We start from the raw sequence: 21,993 nt of genomic DNA on the forward strand, positions 1-21,993 counted from the left end.
CCGCCGAAGCCGCACCCTGGCAAGGCTGGGGGCTGAGGCGCAGCGCGGCGCCGGGGCCAGCGGCGGAGGCGGCGGCGGGCTCGTCGGAGGGGGCTGCCGGTCAGCGGGGCCTCCTGCCCCTTCCCTGCCTCCTCCTGCCGCCCTTTCCCTTTCTCTTTCTCGTCTGGTCCTCGGGTGAGCGGCGGCGTGAGGCGTGAGGCGTTGCGGAGGAGGCGCAGCCATTGGGGGGGCGGGGGGCGCAGCCGTTAACGGGCGGCGGGCAGCGGCTGAGGGGAGCCGGGGGGGGAGGGGCAGGGGCTGAGGGGGTTTTGGGGGAATTGAGGGTTAAAGGGAGATTTAGGGGGGGAACGGGGGAGAGGGGGGCGAGGGCTGAAGGCTTTGAGGGGGGTGGGCTGAGGGGAGGTTTAGGGGGAAGGGGCTGAGGGGACGTGTTGCTTTTTCTGGGGGTGGGCGAGGGCTGAGGGGAGGTTTGGGGGGGAGAGGGGCTGAGGGGAGATGTGTTTTTTTTTTTTGAGGGGGATGGGGGCTGAGGGGAGGTTTGGAGGCGGAGAGGGCCTGCGGGGAGCTGCAGGATTTTTTTTGGGGGGGGGTGATGGGTAACAGGGGTTATGGGGAGCTGTGGGGTTTTTGGGGGGTGACGGGCTGAGGGGAGGTTTGGGGGGTGACAGGGGCTGAGGGGAGCTGTGGGGTTTTTAGGGGGTGACAGGAGCTGAGGGGAGGTTTGGGGGACGACAAGGCGCTGAGGGGAGCTGCAGGTTTTAGGGGGGAAGGAGGAGAGGCTGGGCCAGCTGGCTTAGCCCTTGGGGGGGAAAGGAAGAAATTTGGGGGGGTGACAGCCAGTGGGGTGCGGGTCCCTGGGTTGTCTGCACCTGCCGTGCCGCTGCCCGCTCATCCCCCGCCGCCCTTGGGCTTGGCCTGCGGAGGGCAGGGGCTGCAGGCGGCTGGGCAGCGCTGGCAGGGACCTGCAGGAGAAGGGCGGTTTGGTTTTGGTGGCTGTGCTGGAGAGGGTGGCTGCTCTTTGGCGTTGTCAGCGTCTGCTGGTACGGAGCAGCACGCATCTTCATGTGAGGAATTGCTGGCTGATCTCTGCGGCGTTTATAAGGTTAATTCTCGATCTGCGCTTGGGTTCGAGTGAAGCTAGCGGTTAGGGAGGGGGATGCATCCATGCTGGAAAAATACCCCTGGTTGTATTGAGCGAGGGGGCTGTGAGCGGCGCTCGGCTTAAATCTTCCATGAGGTTCTGCTGTAGTGCAGTGGTGTGAGCTGGTTGCTGCTGCTGTTGTTTTCCTCCCTGCTTTTCGGAAAGTTGTTATTGATCACTAGTATCATGTGGCAAAGTATTTGAGAGGGGAATGTTTTTGTGCACAGAAGCATACATCTTTATGTGAAGCTTTACAAAATGCTTGTACTTTAATATATGTTCTTGAATTCTCACATTGCCACTACTGCTGGATGATTTCTGTATGCCTCGCTGAGAGCTACAGGCATCTCCATGCATGGGGGCTATGTACATCTCTGGGGTTTGTAATGGGACCGAATGTGCTGACAGAATACTCAGCAGTTGTTAGCTGTCATAAATCTGTTCTTTCAGAATTAAGAGTTCATTAATAAAATTAAGAAATGTAAACTTGATTTTTAAAATGTTTCCATTTTCTTTATTAATTCATTTAACGATTGCGTGCCTCTGTAAGAAAACCCTATTTTGGAGTTCTTGCATAATAAGAAACAGGAACAGAACGCAACTATTGACTGCCTTCTTAATGCTGGAGCAGGTGGCTTTATATTCAGCGAGCAGATTTGATGTGATCGTTTAAAAATAGTCTGAAGTGAACATAATGTTTTATGTAGCTTGCCGCAATTACAGAATCTAAAGTTGGTGGTTTTCTTAGTGGAGTTTTCAGGAAGAGACAACTGAAAGTTTTTACATCTTCACTGCAGCAAGATAAGCATGTGTGCTTACATGTGCTTGCATGTGTAAGCATTTAGTTCGTAGTTTAACATGATTTCTGTTTTCTCCATGAGGCTCCGTGCTGGGTATAGTTCTTCTAAGCCAAAACCAGTCGTGTTGCCTGAATGTTTTCTTTTATGGTCAGTTAATAAAAATGGCATGAGAAATCTGAACGTTCATGCTTCATCTGAAACGAGGACTTTTGCTAGCGTGTTGTGACAATAAGTTCATTAGAGTATGGTTCACTAATACCGTGGAGTGAGGAATGCTGTTTACTGAATCAGTGCTTTTCTGTGACAGCTCTTTTTAAATGTCTCCAGCAGAAAATGACTCAACTCTGTTCTCCTTCTGTGAGATTCGCCATTGGTATCGAACGATGTTTTACGTTTACAGAATCAGACCATTTCGGGAGAGTATGACTTCTACAGGACTAGGGATAAAGCTGCTTCAGCCCCATTCAAGGCTGTTTTTGAAGGGTAGCTTCACAGCATGAAATGCTCTTAATAAATCTCTCCCAACATTCTGTTTTCAAATGAAAACATTTGAATCTTGTTGTGACTAGCTTTGTTAATAAATAAAAATATTAAAACTGGAGGCTTCAAACCAGGAGAAGCATGTTCAGCATGCTGGTTGCCAGTAAGCGTGTAACTTCTGTGCAACAAGTGCTTTCTAAATAAGAAGGCATTAGGCAGTAAGTCTTGTACTCACTGCTTTCCTGGGTTGTAGAAATAGTTTTCTTGATTATTTGAGAACTGTAACAATGGTGAAGAGCAGGTCATTTGTAAATCCACAACGGTTTCTATGTGAATGATCAACTCCTGCTTTGAGGGGGAAAAATCATATTAAGAAAACTTTCCCATCCCTTAATAAGGGAGAGCATATGGGATAAGTATCACCTCTGTGTCCTGGTGTTGTGTGTGTCCCCACTGCACAACAAATTGAAAAATAATGCCCAACTTCTGATTTTGATGCCTTTTAATTTAGACCTTACTCTTGTACCATGCTGTGTGGCAGACAGCAATCGCTGAAACACCACTGCAGTAGAGATTCATGCTGTAATTAAATTTTTTTTAGAGTTATTGGTGCTTTATATTTAAAACCTGATTGGGGAGATGCAGGTTTAAACTGCAGATCCCACTTTGCAGGTCACTTGACATCTGCAGAAGAACCTGATTGAAATTCTTCTGTTAAGTTATTGACCTCCTATATTAAATGATGCAAAAGCGCTATCTATATATTGAATAGTTGTCCCTAAATGACTTGAGGTTTGCAGTAGTCATTCATATAACCTAATAAGCCTTCCCAGGGGAATAAGAAAACATTACCTAGTCTTGCCACTTCTTTAATGTTTCTCTTCAAAACCACTCCTTTTTTGATCGAGCCGAGAAGAGCAGCTGTACAAACCTGTTGGCAAAGAGCTGCCAAGTGTAAATCTTGTAAACTAGTGCATTTCTTGAGGAAAGTGTCTCATTAGAGGTAGTGATGCTTAAGAAGAATAGATTATAGAGATATGTTGGTTTATGATGATTTTTACTTTTAAATTACCCTTTTTTGGATATTTTTTGTGTTGCTTTAAAATATTACACTTATAATAACAGGGTTCATTAGTAATTTAATGGGTTGTTAACCATTTTATGGACCATTCAGCATAACTGTATGACTACATCTGTTATCTCAATACATTTCTGCTGTTTATTGAGAATTGTCCTGCTAATCTTTGGTCAGATGGAAGCAAATAATTGCTTGTTTTCCTTGCGAGTCTGAGGCTGTAGTTTACAGTGGTTTTGTCGGTTCGGAAACTTTGTGGTTAGTGGTTGCAAAAGTTGTAGAAAGTCCTTCCTAATTCAATGGTGAAATAAGAGCAAAGACTCTGGGAAAGACCATTTTTAGAGCTACTGGTTTCTTTACATCAGGCGTGAGCTGAGATCGTGTTATTTATAGTGAGGGGTCTGGTTTACATTGTGACCAACCACCCAGGTCTTGAATAAAAGTCAAATATTGCTACTACTTTGAGGAATTTGAAAATGTATCTGTTCATCATTTCAGGGCAAACACAATTTCGGTGTAGAACTGGATTTAAAGAGCCACTAAGATTTGTGCGGGCCGACCGTGTGTATGCTGGCTGGCTCTGCTGGAATGACTTGCTGACCATTAAATAGAAACTGAAAATGTAGTCCTTGAAGGTGTTGCTAAATGGGAGCAATGAGTACTTGAACACCTTCCCAACTTCCTCCTTTCAACCTGTTTATTAGATTGCATTTTAAGAAATGATCTCTGCTGCACTGTTAGATGCGGTTATTATTTGATGCAGAACCAACCTTTCAACCTCTGATCAGGTGTTAGCAAGCAGGACATCAAAGAGTCTTTCACTCTGGGTTATTTCAGTAGCTTTCCCTTCAGATTAATTAAAAATCAAAATACATGAAGGAGAGCACATTTCAGGTTAATTTTAAAACCGGGATGTTAAGAGCTGCTCTTTAAAACTGAGATCTGGAGTTTCCATCCTCTTCAGACTGGTGAAATGCAAAGCAGTATTTTAAATTCAATAATGCATTGTTTTTATCTTTTTAAATTAGTGATTTTTATACCATGTGTTGTGTATGTTTTTCTGGTCTGGAGCCATGAGATCTGAAAAGATAGGGAATAAAATACTGCAGCATTTTGAGGTGCTTTCTTCCATGTACGAAACTGAACTGCTGGAGAGAGGTCATGGAAGTAGTGGGTAGTAAATATGGTTAATCAGTAACACTTTATGGTATTTTTGATACTTTCCCATCAAAGGAATAGATAAATGTTAAGTCATGGTGCGTATCCATTCACACACTGAAGATAAGGTGAAAAATCAAATGACCTAAGATCTCTTAGGTTTGTGGTTGCACTCCGTAAGCATTTCAAAACAACTTTGGAATGAAAACTGTAATTTGACTTGGGGCCTTGGAAAACTGTAGTTTATTTGGGGGTTGTTTGCTTTTTGTACCTAAAACTATCAAATTCTCGTGGTGCTGTTTATGCATTTTATCTCTGTCTTGTTGTAGATCTTGAATCTGCAGAGGTCTGATAACAATTTTAGCTTTGTTATAGATAGCAAAGTTTTGCCAGATTGAACCAGCAAGTGTCTGGGCAACTCATTGAGATCATCTTCTGTGTTTTTTTATCCCTGTTAGGTTGTTGTGGTTTTATTTTTTTATTTAAGGTTCTGTAGTACTGAGCATAAAGTTACTGTCCCTGCATTCTGACAGTGGAGGTGAAAGCTAAGGCATACTCAGTGACTTTACTGTTCTGTTGATGGATGAAACAATTTCTTTAGATGCTGTCACTACAAAATATTGCTAAAAATGTGTAATGTACGCTTGGGTGCAAATCAGCCATTCCATCTAAAATCCAGTGAAATAAGACATCCCTGATGCTGTGCGCTGACCGAGAGGTGCAGTATATTTGGTTGTTGTGTGCTTTTTTTCCTTCCAGAAAGTCTTGTCTAATGCAGCTTTGCTCAGTAAGCTCAAATGAACACAGCTTAAAGTATTCCTACAGCATAGGGACTGACTTTCTTACGTTGTCACTTCTCTTTAACTTCTGAACCTGTGGCTACGTTCAGCTCAATTTAACACTGGGGAGGTGATGACTTCAGGCGTACGGAGTTCCTGCCGTTATCGTGACAACCTGGGCTGTGGCCCTGTGCTCCCACTGCGAGGGGACACAGCTCCTAGCTGGGCTGGGGATGCAGGAGCTCTGGCTGAGCAGCTGATGCCGGCTGGCCTGCGAGGACAGAGCCAGGCATGGAGCATTTTGCTGCTTGTCCAGCCAGGCTTGGTGGACACTGGTGTGCAGGTGAACAGAAGAGCAAGGACAGAAGTGCAGGAGGTGCAGAGGCACTCGGGTGGAAGAGGGTAAAAAGTCTGCATAGGAGACTTCAGCGGGTAGGCAGTCCTGCTGCTTTAGTTTTGTCACCCTTCTCTAGGTGCTTTCAGTTACAGAAAAGATTTTAATTATTTTCACCTGAAATTCTACACAGCTAAGGCATTGCATCACTTCTAAATACAGCTTCAAGTTTCCAAATGTTTTGAATAGTAGATTCCATGTAAAGCACAAGATTCTATTTTTAATTATTTCTCCCTACTGTGGATATAATTTTTAAGTCTATTAATGTACAAAGGTTGGACATGGTGCTTAGGGAAATGGTTTAGTGGGTGATATTGGTGGTAGGGGTGTGGTTGGACTAGATGATCTTCCAACCTTAATGATCGTGTGATACATGGCAGTGTGGTTGATTTTTGCCCCCCTCTTGGACTTAAAGTAAAACTTCAGAGGTGGTGAGTTTTCTAAGGTAATTTCTGGTAATTCTGATCATAACTGATCATTTAGAAACATTTCATAACAATTTTGTGAAAAATGGATAATGATCTTAGATGTTTGTTTAGATCTCAACTTTACATACGAAATCTTTCTTTCTTTTTGTTTCTATAGGGATTAAGGTAAAAAGTTGATTTATTTTGGCAGTAGTAAATTCTGTAGAACTTTGCCAAAGCAAGTGAATGTCCTTTGATAGATAGAAGGCCGAGTGTCCTGGTACTCTTAAGATGCATTGCTGGGTGTAGGTCTAGTATTACACATGGTGGGGATGGGCGGGTGGAATGAAATACATATCCATAGTCTGAGGGAAAGCTGTTGCATCTTGTATGCATCAGGGAAAGGCTGTGGACTCGTGCCATGGTCACACAGAGAGGACCATGCCGGTCTCTTTGCTGTCTGCCTGTGTTTTTCCCCTGTTGCTTCCAATCACCTTTGGAACCTGTGCTAATCCCCGTGCTGCTCAGGTATGTGGGTCATCTTAGACAGAGCCACTTGCCTCTCTCTTGGAAGGAGAGATTGTGATTACAGCCTGGGGTAATGATTTGAGCAACTGGGACACCCACGTCTGGATCTGTCAGAGACCTTACTGTTGATGTGGGCTGCTTTCTTGGACTCTGTTCCAACCTGCTGATGGAGATGGCCAAGGAAACCCCATTTGAGGTGCCTGAGCCTCTGCTTCCTAGTCCTGGAATAATGCTCCTTCCAGAAGCCTTCAGTTTTTCCTCACTGCAGCAGCCTGGGAAGGAGCCAGGAGCAGAGAACATGCTGAGCAGCTTGCTGCACAAGTCAGAGGAAGGTAGTCTCTGACTGTCCTCTGGCCTGCCTGGCGACCAGAAACTGAAGGGTGCTTTGGCAGCTGGTCAGCGACAGCCAGGAGTGGTGAACAGAAGGTTGGGAAGCATGGCTAAAATCTGAATGTCAGCCAGAAGAGCTGGACTTGGGCGGCCTTATTAATTGAACCGTCTGGCTGTGGAACGGTTGCCTGAGGAAAAATCTTTTTGGGTCAATACGTACCGCTCAAGTGGAGAGACAGCCCCTCAGGCTGCAAGCACAGCTCGCCGTGTCAAAAAGGAACCTTTGTGGCTGCTGCTGCCGCTTCAGCTGCATGCTTAATGGCCTTGGGACCTGCCTGCTGCCAGTGGGCCAGCGCATTGAAATAGCTGGCCTCCCTAAAAGACTGCAACTAGTGTTTTTCTCATATTTTTTTGGTAATTAACGTACTTATTGATGATGGAATAGTGTCTGTCACACTAATTATTTTTGAAGTATTGATTAAAGTAATCCGGAATACAAAGAAGGCGAAAGATTGCATAAAGAAGAAAGAGATGTAACTAGTTTGTTATGAAAAAGCAAATCCAGGGTATCCTAATGTCACCTTTGTAAAGAGCTTATTTCTGTGTTCCCAGGTTTACAGGGCATTAAGTCATTACCACGTTCACGTATATTGTTGAAATATATTATTTCTGTAAATCAGCTATAATTTGGAAATTCATTACACCTCCATGTCATATAGGGGCACATTATTGCATGCTTTCAGGGGTGTAGCCACTGCAAACACTTAGTTAAGAATGAGGCAGATTTCTAATGACCCTTTTCATTTGCAGACCTTTAATCAGAACTAGACACCTCTGATAAGCAGCGTGTATCATTTTGGATAAGGTGAATTCTGACTTACCAGTTACTGCTTTGAAGACCTGTTTTGATATCAAATACTTAATGGCAGAAGGAATAACTAAGGTCATTCAATCTGATTTGTTTTTTATTTTCTACTTTACTTCTGGTACTACAATTTCTGATTGTTTAATTCTTAATTTGATGCATTAATCATTAATGAATGGGATAAATTCAATTTCATTTCATTTGACTGACACCAAATTTATCCTATCAAAGACTTGATGAATTGAGAGTGTAATCTGGTAATTCCTTCCCTCCCCTCTTCCCCCGTTGCTATAGTAATCCTAAATTCAGAACTTATTTCTGCACCTTTTTTTCCTTAAACTAAGGTTAGTAATAGCTGCAGTGCAATATGTCCTCAAACTGAAATACTGACAATGAAGTTTTTTTCTTCTGAAATTTGGCTGTAACATCTAAGTAAAGCAGAAATGAAGCAGCCTTAACTTGTTTTCTCTTGTTATAGCTCTTGGGAGGTCTTATGGCATGAATCTTTTCATGTTGCAGGCATGCATTTTCTAGGGGGGGGAAAAACAAACAAACACAAAGGCCCAACTAAGGCCAAAAAATGAAGACTCAAAGCCATCTCTGAGTGTCCCCAAAAGCTGTTAATAACTGCAGTTGTAGAAGTGAACATTCAAAGTGCAAAGGTCATAACTTGATTTAGCACCCAAATGTTCTTGCAATTCCAGTTTTGCAGCAATGCTCAGGGCTTGCTTGATGAGGTGCTTTTGGCATGGCTGAGCTTCGGATACAGCAAGAAATGCGAAGAATTCTGGCAGCTGAATAAAATATTCATTCTCTTACCAAGCTTTGCTTTTTTATACGAAAAGATGACTTTTGTGCTAGTGGGGAATGCAAGATCTTACAAGGTTAATAGCAAGCTGGAGAAGAGCATCAGGAGTACGCAGAAAACTGAGAAAGTCAGATCGGCGAAGCAAGTTGTGTCTTGTCAGGAAGCATGGGGACAGTGAAATAAGAGTAAAAACAACTTAGATACAGGTGAAAATCAAAATGGAAAGTTTGCCTTCACTTTCAGCAAAGACAGTAGTTTGGAACGCAGGAATGTAGGTCTTACGGAAGTGAAGTTATGAAAGTGATTTCCGTGAGTGAAAGTGATCAGCTCAAACTTCAAGGGCATGTATCAGTGGGACTACATAGCATTTATCCTGGAATTTTGAAGTAGGTGGTATATGCAATAATTAGGTATTAAATTAGAAGGATTTTTATTAAAGGTATTAAGGAAGAAGGGTACTGGGTTGCAAAAGTAGTCACTGCGTTTACCTAAAAATAAGGTGGTTCAGGGTGGTTGGCGCATTATTACCATGACCTTACTAGTCAGGGATTTCTTCAAATTTCTAAAGAGAAGCAATCCATATGGAGGTAAGAAGAGAAGGTTTTTAACAGAGGAAGGTTGAGTCAGAGAAATCTAATGTCTCTCCAAAAGGTCAGGTATCTTACAAGAAGAGAATACCTGGTTAAAGCTTGCCTGTTTTGACTTAGTCATATAAGGTATAACACGGTTCAAAGGACAAACCAGGATAATGTTCACATGATAACTGGTTTAAGATGGTGAGAGGATGTCTTGAGTATGGATAGAGCTCAGTGACCAGAAGCTAAGGTATTGAGCAGAGGTTGGTGATGGAATTTGCTAAGTATCAGTTCCAAGACTTAGTACTTGATTAGTATTGTTGATGCATTCCTGCTTGTGCCAGTACCATGTGTTGCTCCTAGATCTCAAGGGTCATCAGTACAGACCTTAGGACAGGAGTAGTAGAGAACGGGTTGCATTTGATAACATCTAAAAATGAAGGTGAACTCGGAACACTTCTACCTATCGTAGTTAGCAGCTATGAGAAGTATTAGGATAACAAGCATGTAGTTGTTACCTGTGAAGATATTTCCATTAAAGAAGAAAAACATTGCTGACATTTTCTGGTAGTGGGGAGAGCTCATCTGGAATATCATGCTTAATTCCTATCACCCATCATCCAGGCGAGGGAAGAAAAAGAATTACAGGGACTGATTCCTCGGAATGACTAAGGGAATGGAGAATTTGCTTAATAAGGAAGGCTAAAAGAGCAGGTCGTGGTTGGTCTGCTAAAACAAAGCGTGAAGGGTTGCTCCTCACAAAAATGAGTTGAACAACACAGGTGGGTAAAAAGAGCTTCTTCAGCTCAAGGTATGAGAAGAAGTGGGCATAAACTCTCCAAGAATAAACCTAGTCTGGTGGAAATTAGAAAAGATGGTTCCTAAGCAACAGAGGCACAGAAGCCTGCAGCATCCTTCCCTGAGGAGTAGTGGCATCTGACTGGCTGTCTTTAAGATGGAGCTGGGTAGCTTATGTAAGGGGGGAGGAATGACATAACACGTAGTTTTCCATAGTACCTGGGGGGCTGAATATCCCTCAGGTCCTGGGATTCCCGTCGTGCTGGTCACTGTAACACAGCTGATCCACCAGGTCTGTGGGAGAGCTGGTGCTTGGGCAGTTGCTTTCTGAGGAAGAGAAGTGCTTGTATCGAGGGAGAGAAAACATGTAGACAAGTGGGAGGTTTTAAATACTGTTTTATGTAATGCCCTACATTGTATCCTGTGTAGTGGATATACATTATGTAATTCATATTAGTATTATGAAACCCCTAATCAACACAGACCAAATGGATTTAACAACGAGCCCTGTCTTGTTTCCTTCTTGTGCTGCCCTTTGTGATCAACGGAGGCTGCCCACAGCAAGTGGCTTCATACTTCTCTGCGAGTTCTCCCTTGAGCTCTTTAAAAATAATAATAAATTAAAAAAAAAAAGATACAAGCTAAAGGGACAATGTGGTAAAACCCTATATGCCATATTGCTAGATAACGTGCTGCTGTTCCTGTGTATTGCCCAAAGAGGCTGTCCATCTAATAAGCCTGGAATGTTGTTTTCTGAGGAAGCATTGTTCTGCATTTGCACTAACAAGAGACACTCCCATCGCTCTGCACAGTGTAGGATCCGTGGTTTTACGGGAGACTTGCAAAGAAAACTGTTGTGCTGCCTCCTCCCTTCCTAACAGAAAGGCACTAATTGGCAAATTGGGGAATTAATGGCGCCTGAGGTTACAATATTCTTCTAATTTTTTTCGGTTATTATGACACAATAAATCATACTTTAATTCCTGCTGAGGTATTTCAGACCCTGGAGAGAACTTGTAAACACTCATTTTACCATTGTTTTGTCTGTATCAGCAATGTTATTGGATATGATTTTTATAGGAACAAAAACTGAAGCAGAAATACATTGTCTGCTTTATATTATTTTTTTCTATTTGAAATATTTTCTAAGTGTTCATCTAGAAAGCTTCACTTCGGAAGGAAGTTCAAGCATGGAAAGTAGTTTGGTTAGGACAGGATAGAAATTTAATGATGTTTGAAAGGTTCCTTCCTGACTCTGCTTAATGTGTTATAGACTTCCCTTCAGCTGTTAGCTGAATTTCCTGTTGATTCTAGGTACAAGTGCCAAAGCAGGATCTAGCAAGTGTTTGTCCTATCTGTGTGCTCTAAATGGGTTGTTTTCTTTATTTGCAGGTTTAATGATATTTTAATATTTTCAGAACCAATGTCTAAGATGGAGAACTAAACCTTAGTAATTTGAATTGCTGTGTTCACTCATAATGATTAATATTAATGGTAAATAATTGCACAGGCATAACATCATGGACACTTTGTGTGTTTCAGTGTTAACGTTAGAACTTATATCCCAAAAGTGAAACTTTAAGGAAATAAGGCTTGGTAGTTACAATTCTGAAAGTTGATCAATAGTATTTAAGATCACCAGGTATGTGGAAATGTCCCCTGTTACCTGAACATCATTAAGATTGTATTTAACCTGCTTTATTTAGACATTCTGTGCTGTCATTTACTGTTAAACATGTGAACTAGAGACAGACTCGGATAATAAAAGAAAATAAAGCCCAATTTAAGTCTGAAACTGTTTGTCGGTAGTGTCCAAAGAGTGGATGACTCAGCAGATAAGCTGCAGCTCTTTCAGTGAGCAGAAAACATTTAGGAATATTTGTACTTCCAAAGAGAGTATTAATGTATGAACACTAAGAAGATTGTAAGAGTTGATCACCTTGACATTTTTTTCTTAAAGGATGTTTTTTTCAGCTAGATGGTATACGATTTCTCTTGGTAACTGAAAAAGTTTGAGATGAAAGTAAGTAATGCTACTCCCTTGGAGTGATAGAAATAATTACTGAAAAAAATGGTGGCTTAATGACTACAACACTGGAAGCTTAATAGTTTGCTGCTACTGCTGAACCAAGTAATTTATTTAACTAAAATATGCTGTTAAACACTGGAGATTAGAAAAAGCTTAGTCTTAATATGCATTTTTTTTATTTCTGTAGCTTACCTGCCAGAATCAAAGCTGAATATTGCTCAGTTTTCTTGCACTGAAATAATCTTTTATTGCATCTCCTGCAGATGTGGCCTATGCTATAGCTAGTTCTGCAAGTGATGCAGTCGGTGTTGGAATATTTTATATTATCAGCAGCATGTTCAGATTGAGCATTTTCTTTTTGTTTGTTTCGTATAAGAGTTGTCACTTTTTTTGAAAGCTATTGTCTTAAGGTAACTGGTGACACAGATTAGTTGGTGTTTTTTGTTGTTCATCTTTCTTTTTATTTTGAAAGTGTTCTTCGAGGTATATTTTCCATGTGGGCACCATGCCTTATAGCCACCTCACATAACATGCCACCAGTATAGTCTTAACTGTCTGATGATGAAGTAAAGATGCATTTTGGTGTGCAGTTTGATCTTTGGAGGATAAATCAGAAAAATGTGTCTTTTCTGTTTTTCCAGAGCAGTGTGAGTGTATATCCCTTTCAAGACTTTGTTTCTCTGTGGAAAAATATTGAGGAATAGTTGCTGGAGGCAGTGTTACCTATACATAATAAATTTGCAGTAAGGGTATGTAGTACAATGACCAGATATTGGGCTGTTCAGATTCTGTTATCATTAATTTCTTTTGATAGTATTATTAGGGATCTATAAAGCTGGAACAAATGAAATTTATTGTGATAGTATTGTATAGGTCTCTCGTGACTGGAAATGAGCAGGAACTTGAGGCTGACAGAGGAAGATCAGGGTAAGGGTGATAACACTTGAAATGAGAATAATTTCAGCGAGTAAGGTACTGCTCTTGTGCGTCACTGAACAACTCCGTAAAACCGTCTTTTATAAAGGTGCATCAGGTTAAAGGGAAGACGAATTATTTGAAGTATTTCCTGTTCCATTGTTAGCTGGTACATCCCTGAAATTCTGCGGTGAGATCTGGAACCCATAGGAAATAATGTAGTGGGCAAATACAAGTCAGGAGAGAAAGTCAGGTTTGGTTTAGTTCAGAGAAGACAGATGAGAAAAATAAATTGATACCATAAGGGCAGAAACAGCTTTAAAAATCTGGATTACATTACACAGAGGATTTTCACTAGGATTTTTACACGTAATATATTTCAAACACACTGTTTTATAAAGTCACATTCTATATTAGCCCATGGGACTTGCTGCAATGAGGTGTTGTTACATTCGAGGGTTTAACACAGTGCAAAGTAAGGTTACACATTTTATATCAGTTTTACGAAGAATGTTGAAGTACCACGTATGTATTTTTTCTTTTTTCATGGTCTAAAGCAGAAATCAAAAAATCACTGCAGATGAGAGTGAGTGCTAGGCTGTTCTTAAAACTGCAGCACTGGCCATGGTTAATCAGGATGTTTGAGAAGTTAAATCACCAGTTTGCCTGAATTTGGCAATTCCTGCCCTCTTAGACAAAGTTTTGGTCTCTTCCTTATGAAATCAGCACGGCTGGAAATAATAGTGGCTGAGTAAGCAGCAGGCTTAATACTTAAGCACTACGAGTGTAAGACTTTTCTTTGTTTTTAACAAAAACAAAGTAAATTTGAAGCTATTAATTTCTGGGCTCAAGGTAGCTGAAGCTGGATGACCTGTACAAACTGTCTCTCTTGGGGAGGGCTTCTGGGAGAGATGTTATAGAAGATATCGGCATCTTGGCAGGTAATGTTTTAATGTTAAAAATGGGGCAGCAAATGTAATTTATCATGTGTCTGCATGCAAGTCATTTTTATAGCTTTTCTGTTGGATTTCCTAAGCTTCACTGAATGCTTTGTTACTGAGCAGCTCCGAAGCAGGAATTGCTTGTGGCTTAGTACACATTGAAGGATGCTGACATGTTGGACCCTGTGCAAATCAGGTGTACCTATGGGCACAAGTTTCTCTCAACTGGCTCCAATTGTTGGTTTGGGTCAGGGGCTTGTTCACAAGTTGCCCACCGTGCTGTGATACCCAGCTCATGCAAGGAGTTGTCAGCTCAGACTAACTGTTGAGGAAGGGCTTGAAAATAAGTGCTCCCGACAAAGCGTGATATGCTTTAAAAAAATAAAAATTCAATATGGAAACAAAGATTTGAGTAGGTGTTTCTACGTGTAAAATAATGCTGTTCTAAAACAAATGTCACAGTACAGCTCTAATGTAAGCGATTGGTTTCATTTCACACGGCTGTTTTCACTCTCCTCGGAAAGCTGTTCACCAGCTTTTTATTTTTTTTCAGGACTCATTGGGCTTCACATGGGCAGAAGCTGCTGGCATGTGTCTGGCTGTGTGCTGTCAGGGCAGTAGCCAGAAAAGCCAGGCGCAGAACCCCAGCTCTGAGTATTGCGTGCATTTCCCTGGGTTTTGCAATTTCTGATGTGAGTAACCTTCCAATGAACCTGAAAGAGCTGTACATACGTATTTCAGCAGTAAAATAGGGGCAGCAGGGTTGCTAGAAAAAGTTCATTTGACAGCTCGAGTGCAAATTATTCACAGTCATTGTCTGACTCCCGGCTGATTTGACACACCTGCGTATTGTTGCTGTTCACTGGTTTAACCTGAATTTCTGTTTCTAGGAATATAAGCCCCGTGCTGGCTAGGTGTGGTTTTTAGGGCACGGTGGGGAAGATGTTTGGTTACAGCTAGGTAAACAAGCAGGTGTGAGAAGGGCGTTTTTACTTTATTTTTACAAGTCTTACTGCTGTTGGTGGTGTTGAAAGATAGAGGCCAGGCTGGATGGGGCTTTGGGCAGCCTGGGCTAGTGGGAGGGGTCCCTGCCCATAGCAGGGGGCTGGAATGGGGTGGGCTTTAAGGTCCCTTCCAACCCAAATGGTTCTGTGATTCTGAGACATTTTGTCCATGGGTAGGAGTCACTTGGATAGGGGTCTGAATAAAAATCAACCGTAAAGACATTGTGGTGGTCAGTGGAGTTGTTTTTAAGCAACCAAAAATAAGACAGATGTGTAGAAACATTAATTTCTTACCATTAATCTCCATATGTTTGTCATCTAAGACAATCCTTGTCTAAAGATGTTAGTCTTTACAGGGGGGATAGTGTTTAGTTTCATCTAGAAGCATGGGTATGTGTCGAACAGGAACCTTTCATGTTTCACACTGAGACCTGAATTCAGCGAACACAGAATGCCCAGCTGAGTTTGTTCTCTTGGGTTTAGTAATGGTTGTAGTCGAGTTTTGTAAAATGTATATCTGTGCGAAACTCCTGGGACCTTCGGATGTTTCAGCTGTTAAGGGTGAGTGTGCACCTCTGTCTTGCCCTTGTGTTGGGGGCTGAGCTCTGAGAGAGCAATTCTTGGGGCTTGGGACTGGTTCTCTGAAAGCTGCCTGCATGGAAGCTGCTGTCTGTCCCAAAGGGTCTCAGTGTGGGTGTTTGGAACCGAAGCCCTCATGTAACTGCTGCCAGTTTGGCTTCTTGAAACATTATGAATGGGCTGTTACATAGGCAGCAGAGCAGAGTACGAGCTGGTTTGTCTACTTACTGGATGGTGCTGTGTGAGGCTCTACAGCCACTGCAGTAATTGAGCCAGTATCAGGCTTGCTTTCATCCTTCCTTATCTTCATGCAATAAAAACAGAATCATTTTTTTTTTTTGCCACAATTTATGCATGTTCTTTCTGTACCTTGGGTGTTCTCCTGTACTTGGTTGGATCTTCGGTTGAGTAATGTCACCATATGGAGATTAAAATGGTCCTTTTCAGAAACAAAGAAATATTCTTAGGAGAAGTGTGAGAGTGCTCAGGCTTCCTGAAATGATGAAGCCTGGGCTTCTGCAGGTGCTTGTGTTTGTGACTCTGGAGGTAACTTTGCTAGAATGGCCACAACCACTGTGTTGGCATGATTTACAGCGACTGGAGAAGCTGGATTGCTGCATTTCTCCCCAGATGTAATTCTGAAACCCCAAAGAGCTAAGTGAATACTTGCCACATCTCTTTCTCTCATGGTTTCCACCTGATAGTGACAGCCTCAGCTGGAAGATAAAGCAACATTATGCAAACTCAGGAGTTCGTGCAGCCACGTTCAGTTGTGCAATAGTTGCCTGGCAAGGGAGACGGCATGATGAGGAAGGCTGTTTGCTCGGGGTGTTTCTTCTGTTGCTGTGGGGGTGTGCTTGACCCTTGAGGTTCACCCAGAAGTAGGAAACATGACTGCATAATTTTGGGGTGGGGAGCACATTCACACTCCCCTGGGAAAAAGAAAAAACAGAAATGAGTTGTTCCTAAAATAGAGTTGATGAGGGTGTCTTGCCATCTTGTTTCTGCCTGTGGAACAAATGACAATCTAATACAGGAAAATGAGTTCCAGTAAGATGTTTGTCCATGCTTTACACGTCTCTAATCTTTAGATTAAAGCTGGTGAGACCATCCTGAGACAGGAAAAAAAACATGCTCTTGGATTTGGGAACCTGATTCCATTTTGGAATGAACTCTTATCTTGCTGTCACTTCTAATGCTTCTCTGAAGAGGGTTGATATCCCCCCTAGAGGATATGAGTATTCTCAGCGATGCTCAGAAATGTTCAGTGCAGGGCAGATGAAGAACAATGCACTTTGTCTTCCCAAACTTTGTCATTTGCATGAAGGACTTAGAAATGCCTGATTCACCACCTTGTAAAGGAGCTTTTTGAATTTAAATAAGCTTGGCTGTTAGCTGACTTGGAAATAGGATGACGATTCATACCGAAGGCTTGCATTTCAGATCAGTTTTCATGTGGAAGTGCTCTTAAAAAGTCTCACATGGAAGGTGTACTTCAAAATTCAACTTAGATTCGCATTCTCCAAATTTTGGACATGTTAGAAAGTTTACTACAGCAAGATACTCAGACTGGTGTTCTCAAAAAAGTATAAATTTTAAAGTCTTTGAGATTGTATTATGTTGATGTGCAGTTCATAGTAACTGAAACAAATTTGTTTCCTTCTGCATTTCTTACTTGTTTCCTTCTGCATTTAGGCTTCTGAAATCCCATCCAATTGTACTGTGTCAAAGACTAAGTTGGCCTCAGAATTGATCAGGGTTTCTGGCCTTCCCTCGCTCCCCCAGCAAGACCTGGAAGTGGCATAAAAGAACTGGGGAGTGCCTCAGGTGAACGTGCATGAGAAACTCATGAACAATTCAACATCTCTGCTGTGTTCACCTGCCTGATCCCAACCTACGTGAAATCTCCAGTGTTCATACTAGCCTCAACCTCATTTGGGTGCTTTGATTTGCTCTCTTCTATCTTAAGCAAGTAACATGCCCGTCAGCAATGCCTGTGCTGCTTCCCTACCAAGCTTGCTGGTTCCAGTGTAATGCTGCACACTCTTTAATCTCTGTAGTCTCCCAAGTTACTTGGGTTCTCTGCCAGAAAATAATGGCTGAATTCATGCACGTCATGCATATTCAGGTAGTTCTTCCTAAACATCTCAACCTGCCAGTCTCATAAAGTAGGATTTTTTTTTTCTTGGGGGCATTTGCTGCAGGATCTCCAACGTTAATAGCTGTATTAATCATGAACTGAGACGTGCTGTTCCTTGGTGCCTCGCAGCTCTGTTGCCAAATGGTGGCACGCTGTTACTTAGCCTCTTCGTCCTTCTCAGCCTTCCAGAGCAGCTACAGTAATTACCTATAACTTTCTTAGTGTTTTTTTTTTTTTTTTAGTGGAGTTTATTACATAATGTTGAGTAGCATACTTGAGTTTTATTATGTCATTGCTTTGCAAATCCTCTAATAAAAGTGGGATATTGTATAAAAAAGACGTTTTAGTGTACCTCTAATTCAGAAGTAAATTGAATGTTGAAGGATAAGCTCTTAAAAAAAACAAAAGTGTGTGTGTATGTCAAATTCTCTGCAAATTTAATTAGTACCGTTGATGGATAGGGAAGTTAGATTTTTTTCAAGTTCATGTAACTTAGAGCAGGGGTTTAGAACAACAGGAGAAGAATTAGGAAATGGGATTTCTTAGCATAAGAAAATAGATATTATTTATTACACTCTAACATTCATGGCACTATTCTTTATTGTAATAAGTAGGGACCATGCTAACTTTATTTCAGCCTTGAAAGCAAAACTAATATGCTTATGGGATTTTAGCTTGGCCTTGCCTTAATAAGAACCTCTTGTCTTTCGATCAGGATGTGTAAGAGCTTATGTAAGAGCTGTTATTGAGGTTTAATAACTTCTGGTGAGTGAAGAAGTTGGACTAGAATATTTGTGATTTTGCAATCCCTTTTCTGCAGAACTGTTTTATAAATCTCTAGATTCTTTGTGTCTATGCAATCAGGATAAACAGTAAACTGGGATCTGCTAATTCATCTGCTTGGTTTTTAGAATTCTAAATATTTCGTAGACTTCCTTATTTAAAAAAAAAAAAATTGTATTTGTGTACTTATTCAAATTTAAGTCAAGTCTCCAAATTGGATGCATCATAATTAAAAACCCTACAGAATCTATTCCTCCCCCCTTCTTCAAAAATTCCAGTTTGGGCCTCTTAATGACAGTAACAGTAAACTCTAAAGTTTTCTTGACATACTGCATTTTCCATGCTAGAGGCAAAATTGAGAAGCATGCCTGAAGGGTTTTGCTCAAAAATGTCCATAGGAAATTGGGAGGGTCTGTGGGCTGGTATTGTGTTAAGGAGTTTGCGTACCCAAACTGTGTAAGACAACTCCAATTGCTGGGGCTGACTTGAGTCCTTGGAATGCAGCGCACTTAAATTTGAGCTAACATTGTCAATATTTAAAACGAAAATGGACACCATGACCTGATCTTTTTTGTTTTATCCGATCACTTTAAAGGTTTATCCCAGGAGGTCTTTTGTTCCGGGGGCAGTCAAAGGACTCTTCATTCTGGTTTGAGAGATGCTTTCAGACTTTAACCAGAAATAATTTAAAAGAAACAAGCAATAAACTTCCCACACCACAAAATAACTCTCGTTTGAATGAAGTGAAATTTTGGCTGCAGTAAGTCCAGGGCTATGTTTTTTCTGTATGTTGAGGGGAGATGACTGTACCTACTGTTCTCTCTCCCATAAATAAGTAGAGATGTGAGATGTAATCTAACTATCCTGTTAAAAGTTATTTTTGCAGAACAGTTCAAAAGGCTAAATGCCATTCGTCTGCTTGTTGCCAGCACGGTTCAGAAATCTCATTCCTCACTATTCAGCCTATATGAAAATAGCTGGATCCTGCCCAAAATGGGGCCACTTAGCCTGAGCGTTGCTGCACTTGAGTTGATCCCTCATGCATCATAACACTGATATTTCAGATGTGAATATTTCCAGTCAGTGAAATTTATCGTGTTTTTAAGACGTCAGGGAAGTACTTACATTCCTCTGCAGAAATGGGTTTTGTGTTTCTTTGTTATTCCTAAAAGCTCTCGTTATTCACGGGGCTTTGTGAAAGCATCATGAAAGCATCAGTTCTGGGTGTTTCAACAGTGTTGGATGGCCACAGTCACTTAAATTTTAAAACCAAGATTTCCTCTTTTATATCTAGGATAGATATAAAAGGAGTAGGACTGGATGGGCAATACCTCTAGAAAATATTCCTTTTGAAACCTTACAGGAAAAGTGCCACGAGGCTGCTGCCCTCCTCCTGTGTAGCAGAGGGGCCTTGGCCATTTTGGTTGTTTTGCTGAACCTTCAGGTCAACAGAAATTCTGGAGGGAGGAAGAAAGCTGCTCCTTCCCTTTGTCTTTGCCCCTAGGCCGCTTGCAGTGAGCTCGCAACTTGCACCGTGTCCTGTGTTCCAATGAGCCCTTCAGCCTGCTGCCCTCTCACAAAGCTGCTTATGAGCTCTGCGCTTCTCCTGCAGCGCTGCAGCCGCTCCTCTGCGGCGGGGGAGAGCCCGTGCTCTGCGCAATTCCTCCTCCCCTCATATATCAGAAAAATCCCCAAGTTATTGATGGACAGTAGCAAAACCTTGTCCTTGATGCTAGGTCCGGCGCTGGATCTCGTTTCTGTCTAAAGCTTCTGGTGCCATGGCTGCAACTCCTCAAAAGCGCTGCTCGGCGGAGCAGCAGTAGCTTGGCCGCGGGTGAGTCGCACCTCTCTGTAAGCAGGAGGCTTTCCTTCCCAGGGGTGCATCGAATGCCTCTAGCAAGTTGGAGACCTTCATCTGGGGTTTGCTGGGAGATTTCATCTGGGGTTTGCTGGGGGAATCTGATTTCAAATCTGTTTGTATGAAAATGGTAGAATTTTTTAACCTGATTTTATTACACTGGCAAATCAAATATCTGTTTGTTTCAACTAATCTCATCTCTTTCTTTGAGAAACTGCTGTATGCTTTTTGTGTTCTCAACAAACACGTTTTTGCAATTTGAAGCCAACAGCTTTTATAACTTCAGCTTGAAACCAGTGTTCATTTAGGGGTCAGACGTGCTGATCAGTTTGTCTCAGGCTTTTTAAGCACTCAGATCAAGCTGGGGCCCTGCCCTTGGGAAAGCTGCTGCTCTGATTTGACCTGGGCTCAAAAATCTGAGGGCGCTGGCTTACTGGCGAGTTCAATACAAGGCTTGGGAAGTGCATGTGGGTTCACAGAAACCTAAAAATAAGCAGTATTTGGGTTAAACCTCTTTATTTGGATGGGCTCATGAGCCTGATGGCAGAAGTAAATGTGCAGCAGTTTTCTGGTGTTGCCACCATCCATGAATACTAATAGTGGAAAATATTTGAATTTATGTTGTTTTGGCTTCAGATGCTTCCTGCATGATTAGAAGATAAAAATGGAAATTAGTGAGTCCTAACAGTGCTGTGTTGTCCTGAGTGGCTCGTGGGGCTGTGTGACACCAGTGACAAGTCAACGGAGCAATAAAGCAGGGCTGGGAAAAATACCTGTCACTGCTGCTTGTGTTCACCAAATTTTATAGCTTTGTCAGTGAGCCACAGAGAGGCCTTGTGTCTAGTGCAACCCCATTTACTCTACACGCTGTTCAACATCAGACAGATTTTAAAAAATAAAGTAACCTAAGGAATTTCCTTTCAGTGGACTAAACTGCTAAATGTGGTGAAGCAGCCAGTGAGACAGGCTGAGGTGTTGAGGAGTGCACATAGCTTTGGTCACTGAAGTTTGTTAGGTAAGTGAGCCTGAATGATTCTGATGGGAAATTTGCATCTCGTGTTGCAGAAGATCGTTTAAAAAAAAAAAAAAAAAAAAAAAAGAATACCTACCTGATGTGATGGCAAATTTGTCTTGCTTGCCAGTCTGATCGGTCCTGAGCAGAGGAGAAGGATTAAGGAGGATTTTTGGTGCTGTCTCTGAGTAGTTGTGCCTTCTGTCTGACATTCAGCCTCCAGCTGTCACCAACCTACCATCAGAGGAAGGTGCTAGTTTAAAAAAAAAAAAAAAAGAAAAAAAAGAAAAAAAGAAAAAACAAGAAGTGCTGGAAGTGCTTTGGAAGCTGCAAATAACACGAGCATATTGTGCGTGTGGGAACTGTATTTTTTCCTGAAGCTGAAGAAAGAAAGCAGATTCATCGATTTCAGAAGCAGACAGGACTTCGATCTCAGCACCAGCATAGTAAAAGGTACTCTGGAAGCTAGATGAAGGCTTGCATTTTAAAAAGGGTTGGAAAGCAAAGTTATTGACGCAGTATTCCAGTGTATGTGGTTAGGGAGCTTCATCTTGATTCAAGGCTGAACGTGCCTGATGCTTGCTCTCAAGCATT

General features: G+C 41.9%; 1 protein-coding gene across 11 annotated transcripts in view; it reads left to right on the forward strand.

The window, feature by feature from the left end:
* The first annotated feature begins 24 nt into the window (after positions 1-24).
* Positions 25-21,993, forward strand: part of ADD1 (adducin 1) — a 61,062-nt gene continuing 39,093 nt past the window's right edge. For 4 of the 11 annotated variants that reach the window (XM_084518231.1, XM_084518237.1, XM_084518233.1 and 1 more), the window contains exon 1: positions 27-174. The gene's annotated coding sequence lies outside the window, so the exon portion shown is untranslated. Of the gene's footprint in view, positions 175-21,993 lie in introns of all 11 variants that reach the window. The other 7 variants (XM_084518236.1, XM_084518238.1, XM_084518232.1 and 4 more) reach the window with 5 other exon arrangements.

The sequence above is a fragment of the Aythya ferina genome, assembly GCF_964211825.1.
Source record: "Aythya ferina genome assembly, chromosome: 4".
Taxonomy (NCBI): domain Eukaryota; kingdom Metazoa; phylum Chordata; class Aves; order Anseriformes; family Anatidae; genus Aythya; species Aythya ferina.